The sequence below is a fragment of the Anabrus simplex genome, chromosome 2 (assembly GCF_040414725.1).
Source record: "Anabrus simplex isolate iqAnaSimp1 chromosome 2, ASM4041472v1, whole genome shotgun sequence".
Taxonomy (NCBI): Eukaryota; Metazoa; Arthropoda; class Insecta; order Orthoptera; family Tettigoniidae; genus Anabrus; species Anabrus simplex.
The window spans coordinates 315,787,706-315,804,936 of NC_090266.1; the positions used below are offsets into that span (position 1 = coordinate 315,787,706).

The window sequence follows — 17,231 nt, forward strand, 5'->3', positions numbered from 1 at the left end:
GATTTCCTTTTCAAACATTAGCCTTCGTGTAACCTGGTCGACAAGAGACTGAAACGTAGCCAACATGGAGAACTGTCATAGGGAAAAAGTACTGCGTAATATCTCTCCATTAATTAGTCCACCTGCTACACCTACACAGAACTACCACAATTTTCCTTTTTCAGTACCTATGTACATGAATGCACGTCATTGCATAAGTATGTTTCATATGTCCCTGTGCAGGTGGGACCTAGTGTTTACAGTGTACTGTGTATCCAGGTTGGGCTAGAACAAGTTTGTTACGCTACACGGTTTGCGCCTCGTAGCTCTGAGCTTGCATTCGGGAGGTAGTGGGTTCGAATCCCACTGTTGACAACCCTGAAGATGGTTTAAGGTGGTTTCCCATTTTCACTCTAGGCGAATGCTAGGTCCGTACCTTATCTAGGCCACAGTCCCTTCCTTCGCAGTCCTAGCCCTTTGCTATCCAAACGTCAACGTAAAACCAATAGAAAAAATATCGAGAGTGAACCTCGCAGAATCTTTGATGTGCACTTCCTCACACAAAAAGTGATCGGCTGAAAATACAAGTCCCCGAGTACAAGCATAGCCGAGATTTCTTAGCTGATTAATTCACCGATGTAAGTTATATCATCTTGTGGCAGCCAGTGATTCATGAACTCTGGAGATAGCTATCAGTCCAGCAAGCAGATTACACATTCTGGTCGTACAGTGGTGCTCTTCCCAGATAGATTTACCCACGTTGTCACTGGGGAGGGAGAAGTATGTGGCAGCCAGTGATTCATGAACTTTTTTTGCTAGTTGCTTTACGTCGCACCGACACAGATAAGTCCTATGGAAACGATGATTCATGAACTATTAAACTCCTTGACTAGTGTTGTTTATTCAATATTTTCTCCGAGTTTTATATTCTATTATTCTTTGGTTCTAACCAAGACAACATCTGGTATCGATCTTTGTATTATGTAGTTGTAGTAATAAATAGTGTAGATTTAAAGACCAAAAACTACAAACTCCTTGCTAATAAAAGGGTGCACGCCTATGTTTTCAGAATGAGTTTGACGTAACAATTTACTCTGAATGCTTGTCACCTTTCCGACATGCTAGAACTACGGCAAGTTTATTGTCAGAGTGTCTACTGTATTGAACAAATGCATATTAAAGAGCAAGACAATAATATTGTTTTACGAAATACCACACCGCAGGACGATGCATACAAAACTTGACGCTGATCGAGTCCCCTCAGTTTTGGTGTCGGGAAAATGGTGGTTTGCCTCTGAACTCTACAAGGTAGAAATATGATGATGTGAGTGGTTCAGATGGGCGGCTCTGTCCGGTACACAAGTCTCAAGAACTTATTCGGCACCTCGGTATCTCCGGAAATGTAAAAGGAGTTAGCGGGACGTAAAACTGGTCTCCTTCTTCCGACACTTTTTGTCACAACCCGATGCGGACGCGGCTTCGAACTGTGTCGTACATATTGATTTGGCCCTGTTTTGCGGATGAATGCCCTTTCTGACATGTTCGCTATTGCGACATAGTAATATTATTAATATGATCAAGTTTACTAAATAGGAGCAGATGACTCTGAAAAGGAAAGGTCTCCTGCAAATTATAGAACGTGATAGGCCTATAGAAGACTTTCTATTGTCGACCTTCACTAATCAGGATGTACTTACATCATCTTTCGTTCTACTGAATGTTGCGTTGTTGGTATCCGTCGGCCATCTTCTCCCTAAAAGAATTTGCTGTTTATGAAATTTCTTTCGGTGTCCTGACGTAAGACTATTTCGTGTTTGTAGCACATTATTACACGTCTGAGCATTGCATCAGTTTGGATGAGCGCAAAAAGAGAGGAAGCAAATAATCTCCATTCAGGCCATGAAGTCCTTTGGAGTGTGGGATGTAAAGGCTTCCACTATCCGTAACCTCTGCATTTGATGGGCTGCCTCTGCCGTTACTTTCCTGGTACATTTTTATACGCAGGCCGTGTGACCCTCAGTGCCATGTGCACAGCCGGAAGTGGAAATCTTGTTGTTTGTGTTTTTTCCTACTTCCTGATGGGGCTAAATTTGACAAGAAGAAGAGATAGGATTATTGGACACATCTTAAGGTACCTAGGAATTATGCAGTTGGTTTTCTGAGGGAAGTATAGGGGTAAGAACGGTAGGGGTAAACCAAGGTTTGAATACCGTATGACAAGCAGATTAGAGCAGATGCAGAATGCAACAGTTATGTAGAAATGAACAGGTTACCACAGGATAGGGTGGCATGGGAGGCTGCATCAAACCAGTCTATGGACTGATGACTCAAACAACAACAACAACAACGATGGGGAATCGAAACCACGTCCCTCTGTGGAGAAGTGCGCACGTATTTAACGCCTCGACTAGGTAGCCCCTTATGGATGAGCGCTTTCTGAACTTAATAGCAATAACTTAACAACTTTTACGTGGCAAGAGGCTCGAGTTGCAGTTTTCCCGGCAAAAGTTCGCGCGTTGGAAGACTGACCAGTGAGGCAAGACTTGTGAATTCGAAAAGAAACATGTTTTTTTCCATTTCAGATCTAGGCACATACTGAGACGGTACCTTTCGCTAGAATACGATCATCACCATTATTATTATTATTATTATTATTATTATTATTATTATTATTATTATTATTATTATTATTATTATTATTATTATTATTATTATTATTATAGGTTGTGTTGGGTATTCAGCCCGAAGGCTGGTTTGATCCTCCACAGCTCAGCCAACAGCTGTCATAGATAGCTTAGGTGACTCTGAAGAGGCATACTACGGAAGTGAGGAGTGAGATAGTACCCCGTTGCTTTCCCCACCGAGCCAGAAGATGCTATTACATATCAGTCTGCCAAGCCCACTGATGTGCAGGCACCAACCGACCTTATGAGCGAAATTATCACAACATTCATAACAAGGATTGGCTGCATAAGGAATGGTAGGCCTATTACTAGCATCGCTCATACCTCCGTCACTTTAATACTGTAAAAGCCAAGCATGAGACTGAGACAGGTCAATGAAAGTAACAAATTTATTCTAACCCATACCAGAAGACATAGTGCACTGTAAACAATACATCGCACCAGCAAATGCGTATTATTATTATTATTATTATTATTATTATTATTATCATCATCTATTTACCCTCCAGGTTCGGTTTTTCCCTCGGACTTAGCGAGGGATCCCACCTCTACCGCCTCAAGGGCAGTGTCCTGGAGCTTCAGACTCTTGGTCGGGGGATACAACTGGGGAGTATGACCAGTACCTCGCCCAGGCGGCCTCACCTGCTATGCTGAACAGGGGCCTTGTGGAGGGATGGGAAGATTGGAAGGGATAGGCAAGGAAGAGGGAAGGAAGCGGCCGTGGCCTTAAGATAGGTACCATCCTGGCATTCGCCTGGAGGAGAAGTGCGAAACCACGGAAAACCACTTCGAGGATGGCTGAGGTGGGAATCGAACCCACCTCTACTCAGTTGACCTCCCGAGGCTGAGTGGACCCCGTTCCAGCCCTCGTACCACTTTTCAAATTTTCGTGGCAGAGCCGGGAATCGAACCCGGACCTCCGGGGGTGGCAGCTAATCACGCTAACCACTACACCACAGAGGCGGACTTATTATTATTATTATTATTATTATTATTATTATTATTATTATTATTATTATTATTATTATTATTATTATTATTATTATAACACACTAGAACAGACACCATAGTAATACTGGTTGTCATACCTTAATTCTCACATTTCGTGAGTAGGCCTGCACAGGACTGTTTGTTGACCACGATATCCCCAGTTACTAGCTCACTCTAACGATCAGTGGGAGATCGTTGGACTCTGGATCCGGTGATCGTGGGTTCAAACGCGGCAAATGTAGCCGGATTTTTTTGTAGCGCTGAAAGGAGTGCATATGATGCTCAATGTCGCAGGATGTCGGGATGTCAAAAATGTCTGGCAACACATTTGATGTTTACCCGACAAAAAGTATTGAACCTTAATTAAACCTCAGCCGTAGATCACCCAGGAAAGCTGTAGTTTTTCTACCATCTCATAAACTAACACGGAACTTCTAAATTGGCACGCAGGTAGTCTAAATGGCGTCAAATCAGTCCAAATTAACCGATGCCCATAACCAGATCTTCTCAGCTATGGCGAGTCTCTCGTCTTGGACATGTCGCTGTTCCTTTACACTGCTTCTAACTGAATATTTAATGAATGTTCACTGACGTAATGCTTTCAACGTATTATTATAGCCTCCTGAGACCAGAACATTTCTCTTTTGGTCAAATCTCATAGAAGTGTGTACTTCTTTAATAGTATCTTCGTGGGAGACAGTGAAGCAAGAAGCATACCACACCAGGGTAAAGTAATTTCCAAAAAATTGAAACACAAACAAAAGCTCAATTTTTAATATGTTTTGTCCGCCTCTGTGGTGTAGTGGTTAGTGTGATTAGCTGCCACCCCCGGAGGTTCGGGTTCGATTCCCGGCTCTGCCACAAAATTTGAAAAGGGTATGAGGTCTGGAACGGGGTCCACTCAGCCTCGGGAGGTCAACTGAGTAGAGGGAGGTTCGATTCCCTCCTCAGCCATCCTCGAAGTGGTTTTCCATGGTTTCCCACTTCTCCTCCAGTCAAATGCCGGGATGTTATCTACGTAACTTAAGGCCACGGCCGCTTCCTTCCCTCTTCCTTGCGTATCCCTTCCATACTTCGCATCTACCCACAAGGCCCCTGTTCAGCGTAGCAGGAGAGGCCGCCTGGGTGAGGTGCTACTCCTCCTTCCCAGTTGTATCCCCGACCTGAAGTCTCACGCTCCAGGACACTGCCCTTGAGGCAGTAGAAGTGGGATACCTCGCCGAGTCCGAGGGAAAGACTAACCCTGGGGAGGGGGGGGGGGACGGATTAAGAAAGAAGAAATATATATTTTTTGTGTAATACTCCATTCTTAGATTGTCCTTTTAAAAGGACCCCAGGCCTCAGGAGGATAGCATATGTTTTCAGTGCAGACCTATTTGGAACTTACAGTACAAGTGGGAGATAAAAATCGTCAACCATGTAGCAAATAACTAATGTAGCTATCTTCTCCACCGGGCGAGATGGCTGTGCGGTTAGGGGCGCACAGCTGTGAGCTGGCATCCGGGAGATAGTGGGCTCGAACCCGACTGTCGGCTGCCCTGAAGATGGTTTTCCATGGCTTCCCATTTTCACACCTTCCTTAATTAAGGATACGGCCAATTCCTTCCCATTCCTAGGCCTTTCGTATCCCTTCGTCGCCATAAGACTTATCTGTGTCGGTGCGACGTATAGTAAATTGTAAAAAACAAAAAAAGGAGTTTTCAGTAAAATATGTGTATGATAACATTTTGGAAATGAAAAATACGTTTAATATGTTTCCCACTTTTGTTGGTGTGCAGTTGGCTGTGTGTCCTGCGAGCGAGTGTCCAGGCCAGTACCAGGTGACGAGTCGTCTTCGGAGAAGTGTCCAACTTCAGAAACTCATCAATAACATAGGTCAGTGGTCAGACCCATCACCTCATGTACAGTGTGTGTATTCATTTGACGGAATAATACATTAAGTTGATGTACGATATGCAGCCGTGTGAATTTCACTTACAATTTAAGAGAAAAGCCTTCTAAAGTGATATAAAGGTGTAACATAATATCCTGCCAAACTTTCAGGACACATTCCTCACATGCCAAAGAAGAAAATATGTTATGTGGACATGGGTTCGGTAACGGTTTATTTCCATGTTACAGTCCGACTCGTTGGCTGAACGGTCAGCGTCCTGGCCTTCGGTTCAGAGGGTCCCGGGTTTGGTTCCCGGCCGGGTCGGGGATTTTAACCTTAATTGGTTAATTTCAATGGCATGGGAGCTAGGTGTATGTGTTGTCTTCATCATCATTTCATCCTCATCACGACGCGCAGGTCGCCTACGGGAGTCAGATAGAAAGACCTGCACCTGGCAAGCCGAACCCGTCCTGGGATATCCCGGCACTGAAAGCCATACGACATTTCATTTTCCATGTTACAACTCATTTTCTACAACTCTACATAGTACAGAGTGACCCCAAAAGCCCGTTAACATTTGACGAGACAATACTTCACAGAATATTGGAGATAGAGGGGTAATAATTGACACGTATGACTGGCATGACATGGAGTTTTATTGACACCAAAATAAAGCTTCATTAACAGTGCCATTTCTGGTAACGTCAACATGCCGCGATTGCAGGAGCATCTGATGTATCTTACGACAGCTCCTTTTATACTATACACGAGTCTCATACGGTATTACTGACGTGTTGCTGTCCAGCGCCACCTGTTGGTCTGTTTGTGCACTCGTTGTTGGTGTCAATAAAAACCCATGTCATGTCAAGCATGTGTGGCTATATGTACCGGACGTGTTGCTGTAAAGCGCCATCTGTTGGTCATTTTGTGTACTTTATTTTGGTGTCGATAAAACCCCATGTTCTGCCAATCATGCGTGTCAACTATTACGTCTCTACCTCCAACATTCCGTGAAGTATTACCTCGTCAAATATTAACGGACTTCTGGATCACCCTCTACAATACACAGGAACAAAACGTTCCAGCATACCACAAGAAACTCTTCCTTACATTAAATGTTCAAAATGCCCTCCGGTAGCATTGTTAAATGCATCAACCCGCTGTCGCAGGGATACCAGCGTATCCAGGGTTCAATGTCCAAGTGTGGGATAATTGATGTACCGTGTAGAGTTGTAGAGAATGAGTTTTTTGTATTTGCTAGTGGTTTTACGTCGCTCCGACACAGATAGGTCTTATGGCGACGAAAGGATAGGAAAGGCCTAGGAGTTGGAAGAAGCGGCCGTGGCCTTAATTAAGGTACAGTCCCAGCCTTTGCCTGGTGTGAAAATAGGAAACCACGGAAAACCATCTTCAGGGCTGCCGACAATGGGATTCGAACCCACTGTCTCCCGGATGCAAGCTCACAGCCGCGCGCCTCTAACGGCACGGCCAACTCGCCCGGTAGAATGAGTTCTAACATGAAAATAAAGCATTTCCGGACCCCGTGTCCATATAACGTATTTTCTTCTTCCATGTGTTAGGAACGTGTCCTGGAAGTTTAGTCGTACCTCACTGTTACATCATGTATAAAAGAATTGTGGATAATTCATAATTAACAAAAATATTACGTGGAGTATGATGGACTATTTACACACGCTCGATGTTGATCCTGGGCGTAGTTCACGTGTTCTTTACTTCAAAGGATGTTGTTGTTTGAGTCATCAGTCCATAGACTGGTTTGATGCAGCCCACCATGCCACCCTATCCTGTGCTAATCTTTTCACTTATACACAACTGCTGCATCCTATATCTGTTCTAATCTGCTTGTCATATTCATACCTTGGTCTACCCCTACCGTCCTAACCCCCTACACTTCCCTCAAAAACCAACTGCACAGGTCCTGGGTGTCTTAAGATGTGCTCTATCATTCTATCTCTTCTTCTCGTCAAATTTAGCCCCAACGATCTCCTCTCACCAATTCGATTCAGTATCTCTTCATTCGTGATTCGATCTATCCATCTCACCTTCAGCATTCTTCTGTAACACCACATTTCAAAAGCTTCTATTATCTTTATTTCTGACCGAGTTGTCGTCCATGTTTCACTTCCATACAACGCTACGCTCCACACGAAAACCTTCAAAAATATTCTTCTAATTCCTGTATCAATGTTCGAAGTGAGCATTTTTTTTCCTTAAGAGAGGCCTTCTTTGCTTGTGCTAGCCTGCATTTTATGTCACCGGGCGAGTTAGTCGTGTGGTTAGGGGCGCGCGGTTGTGAGCTTGCATCCGGGAGATAGTGGGTTCGAACCCCACTGTCGGCAGCCCTGAAAATTGTTTTCCGTGGTTTCCCATTTTCACACCAGGCAAATTCTGGGGCTTTACATTAATTAAGGCCACGGCCGATTCATTCCCACTCCTAGGCCTTTCCTATCCCTTCGTCGCAATAAGACATATCTGTGTCGGTGCGACGTAAAACAAATAGCATAGTACCATTTTATGGCCTTACTTCTGCCATCGTTAGTTATTTTCCTATCCAAGTAACAATATTTATCCACTTCCCTTAAGACTTCATTTCCTAATCTAATATTTCCTACATCACCTGACTTCGTTCGACTGCACTCCATTACTTTTGTTTTGGACTTATTTAATTTCATCTTATACTCCTCACCCAAGACTCCGTCCATACCATTTAGCAACTTCTCCATATCTTCTGCAGTATCAGATAAAATAACAATAAAAACCAAACCCCATGGCGCAACAGCCCCGAAGGACCAAGGCTTAACAAGCGACCGCTGCTCAGCCCGAAGTCCTGCAGATTACGAGATGCCGTACGGTCAGCACGACGGATCCTCTCGGCCGTTATTCTTGGCTTTCTAGACTGGGGCCGCTTTCTCACCGTCAGATAGCTCCTCAATTGTAATCACGTAGGCTGAGTGGACCTCGAACCAGCCGTCAGATGCAGGTAAAAATCCCTGACCTGGCCGGGAAACGAACCCGAGGCCTCCGGGTAAGAGGCGAGCACGCTACCCCTACACCGCGAGGCCGGCTATAAAATAACAATATCATCAGCAAATCTCAGAGTTTTGATTTCCTTTCCTTGGATCGTGATTCCCTTTCCAAATTCTTCTTTGATTTCCTTTACTGCCTGTTCTATATAAATATTGAAGAGAAGGGGGAACAAACTACAGACTTGCCTCACCCCTTTCTAGATTGCTGCGTCTTTTTCATAGCCATCGTTTCTTATCACTGCAGACAGATTTTTATATAGATTGTAGATAATTCTTCTTTCTCAGTACATGATCCCGATCTCCTTCAGAGTCTCAAATAGCTTGGTCCAATCAAGGTTATCAAATGCCTTTTCTAGATCTACAAACGCCATGTATGTGGACTTGCCCTTCTTAATTCGATCCTCTAAGATCAGACGTAAAGTCAGGATTGCTTCACGTGTTCCTACATTCCTTCTCCCAACTCAGTTTCAACTTGTCTTTCCATTTTTCTGTAAATAATACGTGTCAGAATTTTTCAGGCGTTAGATACTAAACTAATGGTGCGATAGTTTTCACACTTGACAGCACCGACTTTCTTTGGAATAGGTATAACAACATTCTGCCGAAAATCGGATGGCACTTCCCCTGCCTCATACATCATGCACACTAAATGAAATAACCTAGCCATGCTGGCTTCTCCTAAAGCAGTCAGTAATTCAGAGGGAATGTCATCAATTTCAGTTGATTTGCTCCTATTTAGGCCTCTCAAAGCTCTATCGAATTCTGACCTCAAAATTAGGTCAGCCATTTCATCAGCATGAAGAGCCTCTTCTTGTTCCAGAACCATATTATCTAGTCCTTACCTTGATACAACTGTTCGATATGTTCTTACCATCTTTCTACCTTTTCTTCTTTCCCTAGAAGTGGTTTTCCATCTGAGCTCTTAATATTCATACACCTAGTTTTCTTCCCCAAAGGTTTGCTTGATTTTCCTGTATGCAGCATCTACCTTTCCTAGGGCCATACAACTTGCAACATCCTTGCACTTCTCCTTCAGCCATTCTTCCCTAGCTGCCCTGCAATTCCTATCCACTTCATTGTTTAATCGCCTGTATTCTTTTCTGCCTTCTTCATTTTTTGCATTCTTGTATTTTCGTCGTTCATCGATCAGGTCTAGGTTTCTTAAGTTATACATTGATTCTTAGTTGATCTTTCCTTTCTTCGTAACATCTCTTCAGCAGCCCTACTGACCTCAGTGTTCATGACTGCCCATTATTCTTCTACTGTGTTTCCTTCATCCTTTCCATTTAGTCCTTGTGCAACATGTTCCCCGAAACAATCCTTCACACTATTTTCTTTCAACTTGTCTAGATCCCATTTCACTGGACTCCTTCCCTTCTTCAATTTCAACTTCAGATGGCATTTCATGACCAACAAGTTTTGATCAGAGTCCACATCTGCTCCTGGGAAAGTTTTGCAATCCATCACCTGGTTTCTGAATCTCTGCCTAATCATAATGAAGTCTATTTGATACCTTCCAGTGTCTCCAGGTCTCGTCCATGTGTACAGCCGTCGTCTGTGGTGTTTGAACCAAGTATTAGCAAGGACCAAATTGTGATTGGTGCAGAATTCAACCAGCCGACTTCCTCTTTCGTTCCTTTGCCCCAGTCCGAATTCTCCTACTGTACTACCTTATCTTCCTTGGCCTACCACTGCATTCCAGTCTCCCATCACAATTAGATTCTCGCCACCTTTTACATATTGTATTAAATATTCTCTCTCTTCATATATTCTTTCGATTTCCTCATTATCCGCTGCACTGATAGGCATATAGACCTGCACTACTGTAGTGGGCATTGGTTTGGTGTCTATCTTGACAACAATAATCCTTTCACTATGCTGGTCGTAGTAACTTACCCGCTGCCCTATATTCTTATTCATTATGAAACCAACTCCTGCATTTCCACTATTCGATTTTGTGTTGATAATTCTGTAGTCGCCTGACTAGAAATCCTGCTCTTCCTGCCAACGTACTTCACTTATACCAACTACATCTAACTTTAGTCTATCCATCTCCCTTTTAAGATTCTCTAACCTACCACAACGATTCAAACTTCTAACGTTCCAAACTCCGACTCGCAGAATATCAGTATCTATCTATCGCGTAGTCCCCACCCGGAGATCCGAATGGGGGACCGTTTTACCTCCCGAATATTTTACCCGGTAGAAAGCCATCATCAGTATATCATTCATACAGAGAGAGCTGCATGTCCTCGGGAGTTAGTTACGGCTATATGTTCCCGTTGCTTTCAGCCGTGCAGCAGTAGCAACAAAGCTAAGCCATGTTGAGTATTATTATAAGACCATATTAGTCAATCATCTAGACTGCTGCCCTTGTAACTTCCGAAGGGCTGCTACCCCCTATCGATGAACCATTCGTTAGTCTGGTCTCTCGACAGATACCCATCCGATATGGTTGCACCTGCGGCTCCGCTATCTGCTTCACTGGGACGCGCAAACCTCCCCACCGCGGCAAGGTCACATGGTTCACAGGGGAGGACTTCTAAGGATATGAATTCAACAATCAGAACTCTAATTGTTATGTGTGCTTACTCCTCAATCCCCAGCGAAGATTTTTTACCGCACTGGTTAGATCAATAAAGTACCAAGGCGTGCGCTGACCATGTTTTGGTAACGCCTGGAGTTAATTTGATCAATGATTTTAGTATCCACTGTCCGTAATGGCAAGGAACAAAAGCAATTAAGTTTGAGCCCTGGATTTTCTACGTATAACGCTGTTCGCTGGACCAAGGTTTATCCCATATATATTGTGAATTATTTCTATCACTTATAGATAAAATACAGTTTCAGATAGAAATGAATGAGAAATCCTCCTCAATTGATGTGTTTCAGTGCCAAGCTCGCGCGACAGAATTTCGTAGTCGACTACAGTTACCAGCGGATGTGTTTGTTTACTCGGCTCGTGAATGACAAGTTAGGGAGAGATTCACATCTCGTGTGTTCGATTCATACAATTATTAGAGGTCATGGGGTACAATTCCTAACTTGCGGTCCGCTTCCTAGTGGGTATGAGATCAGACATTCAACAGACATGGAGTGCTGAGCTGTGGGATGGAGCTTGGCTACATTTAGAATGGAGAGGACTTAGTGAAAGCACGATAGCCCTCCCTCACTGTCCTTATCGGCGTAATATACGATACATGATACAACACGACAGAACGTGGTGATAGCCGAGACCCATCGTCAGTGGATTTTCACCAAGGCGGCCATAGTTCGAATTCCGCCTAGTGCATGCGGTTCGCATTCCACATAAAACTGGATGTTCCGTGACTATAACCACAATACAGACAGTGAGGTTAAATTACGAGTTTTCCAACTTTAAAACTTGTGCCGATCATAAGCTTCAAGAAAACGCTTGGAACAACGCAGGAGGTCGGTGTCTTAGCCATAGCATGAAAAAACTATTAGTGTCCCCTACACTTAGAAACACACAAATAGCAAACACGTTATTCCCGCACCACACAGCCGATGAACAGCAAGCCTAACCACGCTTATTCTTGGTAAAGAAAGAATATCATTGTCTCCCTGACATTTGCAAAAGAACAGCTGTAGTTTTTGGCTTTAGTAAAGCTATTGTAATAATGGAAAGAACGGTTTAACAGAACACTAGGGAATAATAACAGAAAACTATCATCGGGACTCTTCAGCCTCTTTCATACAATTGCGCTGTCGTGTACTACAGAACAAAATTCTGGTGCCCAAAGTATATCCAGGACCTCCTTGTCAAACAGCGTGGCTTTCGTTTCCGGCATCTTGCTGAGAAAAGAGAGAAGCGAATCCGAGGATATCAACAGCACGTTGAGGACACCGTCCTTCATTTTTGTTTCGAACACTTTCTCGGATAAACTTCTTCTGTACATCCAGCCTCTTGGGCCTCCTCGCTTAGTTGACCAAAGGGGACTAAAGAGTCGCAGATGATTTCTGGACCGTGGTCTGGGTCTTTTTGGTAAACCGTACGAGTACTTGGCTGTCTGATTTTTACTAGTTGTCAAATGTTTAAACTACTAGGATTTAAAAAGGAGTAAATTTGAGCAGGGGTTGTTTCCAGTTACGGCAGGTGTAATGCACTATGAAATAAATACAAATGCCACAATGCAGAACTCCATACGCCCTGATATACACTAAAATCTCCAAAATTGACATCCCTTTATCTCGTTTGATCGTCCCATAAAACCACTACTCACAACAATAATGGCGTGAGGCCTGGTACAAGTCTTACAAGCTGACGCCGTATAGAAGTTTATTTGCTTTAACGTCACACCGACACAGATAGGTCTTATGACGACCATGGGGCAGGAAAGGCCTAGGAGTGGGACAGAAGCGGCCGTGGCCTTAATTAAGGTACACCTGGCGAGTTGGCCGTGCGGTTAGGGGCGCGCAGCTGTGACCTTGCACCCGGGAGATAGTGGGTTTGAATCCCACTGTCGGCAGCCCTGAAGATGGTTTTCCGTGGTTTCCCATTTTCACACCAGGTAAATGCAAATGCTTAACCGTAAGTAAGGCCACGGCCGCTTCCTTCCCATTTCTAGGCCCTTCCTAACCCATCGTCGCTGTAAGACCTATCTGTGTCGGTGCGACGTAAAGCAAATAGAAAAAATTAAGGTACAGCCCCAGCATTTGCCCGGTGTGAAAATGGGAAACCGCGGAAAACCATCTTCAGCGCTGCCGACAGTGGAGTTCGAACCCACTATTTCCCGATCGCAAGCTGTGCGCACGACCCTGCCGTATGGAAGACTTGAGCGTCTCTTACTATGGGGCACTACCTATAATGGAATTCTAATGAAGAAGATTACACATACACCCAGTCCCCGAGCCACTGGAATTAACCAATTAAGGTAAAAAATTCCCGGCTCGGCCAGGAATCCAACCAGGGACCTCTTGGAGCAAAGGCCACCTCAACAAGCACTTGGCCATGGATCCGGAAAAATACCCTGCCGTCATCAAGGCACACCTGCAATGGAGGTGAGCTGCATGTATAAATGAATAATAAAAAATAGTCGCATCTCTGGAGTCGTGAAATCTAAGAAGGACCACTATGATTATGTTTGGCTTTGTACAGTCAGCCCGATGCGTTTTGCAACACGGCGCATAGTGTTGTATCCGTCGCTCTCTCTCCCTTCTCCCCTCTGCCCAGCATCTCCTCCTCGTGACATGCATAATGAAATTAAAGGCACATAGCACGCTTCAACGTAGTGCAGTGGATCAGCTGTAGACTACAAAATTCGTGCCTACTACAGTATAACAGCTGATGATCGAACCGCGGCGTGAACAATTTTAGTTTTCGAATGAATACACCGTGATAACGTCAGGCAACGCACACACCAAGTTTGACCGAGCTGACATCGATGCTAAATGTTTCCTTCCATTCTTATATGGCACATTATTCACAGACGTCAAGAGGGCAAATACTGGCTCTCGTCCAAAACGGCAATTTTAGCATTCGTCGGACGGCGATTCGGTGTAGCATTTCGTCTAGGACTGTTCAGACACGGCGGGTGTCAAGGGGCATTGCACGTCTACCAAGGGCTGGTTTTAAGTGGGTTTCTCCGAACGAAGAAGACATCAGGTTAATTGAAACTTCACAGGAGAACCCGTCCTTAAACTCGGCGGAGCTCACGCAGGCGACCAATTATTCTGGATGTCCATACACGGTCCGTAAACTAATAAAAGAAGCCGAACTCCATTGCAGAAAACCTACCGCCAAAGTGTGTCTCTCCGATGAACAGATGGACGATTGGTGGGCCTTTGCCGTAATTGTGAACATGCGATGTTCTCTGATGAGACTTCTTTCAGTAGCGACTGATTTGGCCGTGCGGTTAGGGTCGCGTAGCTGTGACCTTACATTCGGGAGATGGTGGGTTCAAATCCCACTGTCGGCAGCCCTGAAGATGGCTTTGCGTCGTTTCCCATTTTCACACCAGGCAAATGCTAGGGCTGTACCTTAATTAAGGCCACGGCTGCTACCTTCCTAATCTTAGCCCTTTCCCTTCGTTCCATCGCCGAAAACCAGTGATGTGTTATTGCGACGTTAGACCACTAGCAAAAAAAAAAAACTTCCTGACTAGTTTCCCTCGGTAACAGCAATACTGTATATTAATGTAAATGACGATCCCCTTGTTTGCCCTGTACTCTTTACACCTGGCAATCCCACTGTTGGTAGAGTTTGATAAGGAGAAATATACGTGTTAGACTGAAGAGTACTTAAGCATCACTTGTTTGGACTGTTATAAACCCACAATGATTGATAATCCTCCAAGTACAGTACAAACACTTGAATTACCTCTTGCTGGACCACTCTCGAAATGGGATAGTCAAGTGTAAAATTTGCTCGTATGCATTCTGCCTGTATACGACAACAAGCACTTAACACACACGATATATACGTTCCGACGGATAGGTATGATGTTCTTTATAACTGTGAAGTTCTTCAGTTAAATTAAATATTTATTAAATTTGTTAAGTCCGAGCTCGATATCTGCAGTCGCTTAAGTGCGGCCAATATCCAGTATTCGGGAGATAGTGGGTTCAAACCCCACTGTCGGCAGCCCTGAAGATGGTTTTCCATCGTTTACCATGTTCACACCAGGCAAATGCCGGGGCTGTACCTTAAGGCCACGGCCGCTTCTTTCCCACTCCTAGGCCTTTCGTGTCTCATCGTCGCTATAAGACCTGCCTGTGTCGGTGGGACGTAAAGCAAATAAACGTAAAGCCAGTTGTAAAAAAAAGTAAAATAGAAAAGTATCTTCTCAGCTCTACTGAAGCTGCAAAAAAATTCTACGTGAAACATACTTTCTCAGAAGTACTTCTCTTCCACGCGACATAAAAGGGGTTGACTCAGAAAATGTCACGTGTCGTATTCCGGCCTGTGAAAACAATATAACCATTTTTATGCCTCCGTTGAACGCGATGGTTAAGTTTTAGTCAACTCAAATGAAATGGTTTCTTTAACATGGCTTGATTCTCCTTACTAGTTCGTACTGATTAACAATATAATTTTCTCATATTAATGAAAGTTGGATTCCTATTCAAGACTGCCCTTTCCTCCTTGGTGGATAATAATAATAATAATAATAATAATAATAATAATAATAATAATAATAATAATAATAATAATAATAATAATAATAATAATAATAATATCTGATTTCTTGGCTGAATAGTCAGAACAACAGCCTTCAGTTCAGAGGTCCCGGGTTCGATTCCACTCGGGCCAAGAATATTAGCTGTGTCTGGTTAATTCCTCTGGTTCGGGGACTGGATATTTTTATCTTTCTCAGTACACAACCTATAGTATTGTAAGCGGTAGTGTTAGCATTGGAAATACTTAAGTTGTGTGTGAATTTGTATATGATGATGCTAGATTTGGAATGTTAAACTAGTAGTATTTCTTGTAATATTTTATTTCCATGGAATTGCTTGTTGTACTTTTGTTGTTGTTGTTGTTGTTGTTGTTGTTGGGTAATTATGTTTTAAATTTGCTTTATTATCACACTACTGTAAGTGACCATTGCCATCGGGATATTTTCCAATTGCGAAGTATTTTAATAATAATAATAATAATAATAATAATAATAATAATAATAATAATAATAATAATAATAATAATAATAATAATAACAATAATAATAATAATAACAATTATATCATTTCATATAGCCTACACGCAAGGCATCACACTACCAACCACCAAGCTAGTTGGCTATGCGGTTTGGGTTACGTAGCTGTTGGCTTGCATTCTGGAGATATTGAAGATGATTTCGCGTGGTTTCCTATTTTCACACCAGTCATAGGCTGGGTCACTACCTTCCCAGTTCTAGCCCTTTCCTATCTCACCGTAGCCATAAAACCTATCTATGTCGGTGAGACAACAAATACTAAAAAAGCAAGAAAACAGAAACACTTGCAACATCCAGATAAACACGCAATAATGAATATATTCCGCCACATAGGATTGGCGTCAAGAAGGACATCCGACTGTAAAACTTGACAAAATCTATATCCAGTGCCGACCCCAACTAACTGAGAAAAGGCGAGGAATAATAATAATAATAATAATAATAATAATAATAATAATAATAATAATAATAATAATAATAATAATAATAATAATAATTTTACGTACACTAACGGCATTCGAAGAACTTGTGGTTTAAAGTCTCACTGCCTTGGAAAAGGCTGAGGCTAGAAAGGAAGTAACCGCTGCATCAGTTAAGGTAACCTACGTCCCCAGAATTCACCTGGTGTGAAAATAGGAAACCACGGGAAACCATCTCCAGAGCTATCGATGGTGGGGCTCAAGCCCAGAATCTCCCTAATACAAACTTAAGAGTTCCACGACCTTCACCGCACAGCCAGCTTGGTTGGTTTAGCATTCATTGTGCTGGAGGACATTAACAAATTATTTTACCACAAGTTCTCTTATTCGATTATTCAATTCCCAGCTCGTCTGGTCTAGGAGCTCCTTTTTTGCTAGTGGCTTTACGTCGCACCGACACCCTGAGTGTGCTACAGCATCCTTCTATTGTGAGTGAAGTCCAAATTGAAATACAGAAATCTGGAATGTGCTTCCTCAGAACCTTCCACTCGCACTCCAGAAAA

General features: G+C 43.2%; 1 protein-coding gene across 1 annotated transcript in view; it reads left to right on the forward strand.

Moving 5' to 3' along the window:
* Nucleotides 1–17,231, forward strand: part of LOC136864087 (facilitated trehalose transporter Tret1-2 homolog) — a 462,248-nt gene that overhangs the window by 197,498 nt on the left and 247,519 nt on the right. Inside the window, exon 2 of the mRNA XM_067140645.2 lies at nucleotides 5,432–5,528. The gene's annotated coding sequence lies outside the window, so the exon portion shown is untranslated. The remainder of the gene's footprint in view (nucleotides 1–5,431; nucleotides 5,529–17,231) is intronic.